A 1,042-nucleotide genomic window follows, 5' to 3' on the forward strand; every position below is an offset into this window, starting at 1 on the left:
ATTTTGCAGACAAAATTTGGTATTTCGGGTTACCTGCTCGAAAGGGACATATATCCGGTCTCTCTGTGCAGATCTTGGAAAGGCTCTTGGGAGGTACAACATTTCTGACAGCTGATATTTATCAACTATGTTAATTTCTCTGTGATGCTTAACGTTGAATCCTTAATTGTCTGTCCAGTTGCGCTCATTTAACTGCTCTCCGAAGAGACTCAATTGGTAATGCCTTTTTCCTTCTTATTAATTGCATATGCTCACAGCAGTTGGATGAATAGTTCTTTTAAGTTGTAGTTGTTTTTCCTTGCAGGAGAATATTCAGCAGATGACGCTTGGGATTTTCCAGAACTTGAACAAGAAATAACCAAATCCTATTTCTAAGAATACAACAATTATTTATTTTTATATCAGTTTTTGCATTTATTTTATTTTAATGATGGTAGCCGTATTCACTTAGATTTCAGGTGCAAAGATTTATCTTGTTCCACCAACCTGAGGATTATATTGGAGGTCTATGTATGCCATTAAGAACCGTTTGTATATGCTTTTGCAGAAAGAAAATCGAAAATATCAACTCAAAAATCAATAAAATACTGATTAGGAACTCGATCTATAAATATGGGGGAATATACTAGTTCTCTCGGTTTCTTGAACAGCCGCCTTTAGGAAATTAGTTGACAACTGAGGCAACAATTGTACAGAGGCAGACTCTATGCTGGCAATGTGTTTTTGCCATCATCATCTTCTCGGTTTCTTGAACAGCCTATAGGAAATTAGTTGACAACTGAGGCAACAATTGTACAGAGGCAGACTCTATGCTGGCAATGTGTTTTTGCCATCATCTTCACTGTCATGCGCTCCTTAAATGAATGTGGAATTGGGCGGATCAATCCCCATTTTCTTGTGATAAGCCTTGTCTGCAGCTGCAAATCTGTCTTGGAAAATGGACCATTCTTGTCTACACCTTTCTCTAACCTGGCAAAACACAGATTTAAACACTCAATATCAATGTAAGGATTGTGATAGATGGAAGAACAATCTATCCGAG

General features: G+C 37.4%; 1 long non-coding RNA gene across 1 annotated transcript; it reads left to right on the plus strand.

The window, feature by feature from the left end:
• The first annotated feature begins 1 nt into the window (after position 1).
• Positions 2-611, plus strand: LOC113342970. The gene is made up of 3 exons (XR_003356943.1): positions 2-93; positions 179-216; positions 305-611. It is a non-coding gene; the product is annotated as an uncharacterized LOC113342970 (long non-coding RNA).
• The last annotated feature ends 431 nt before the right edge of the window (positions 612-1,042 follow it).

Source organism: Papaver somniferum, unplaced genomic scaffold (assembly GCF_003573695.1).
Source record: "Papaver somniferum cultivar HN1 unplaced genomic scaffold, ASM357369v1 unplaced-scaffold_5005, whole genome shotgun sequence".
Taxonomy (NCBI): Eukaryota; Viridiplantae; Streptophyta; class Magnoliopsida; order Ranunculales; family Papaveraceae; genus Papaver; species Papaver somniferum.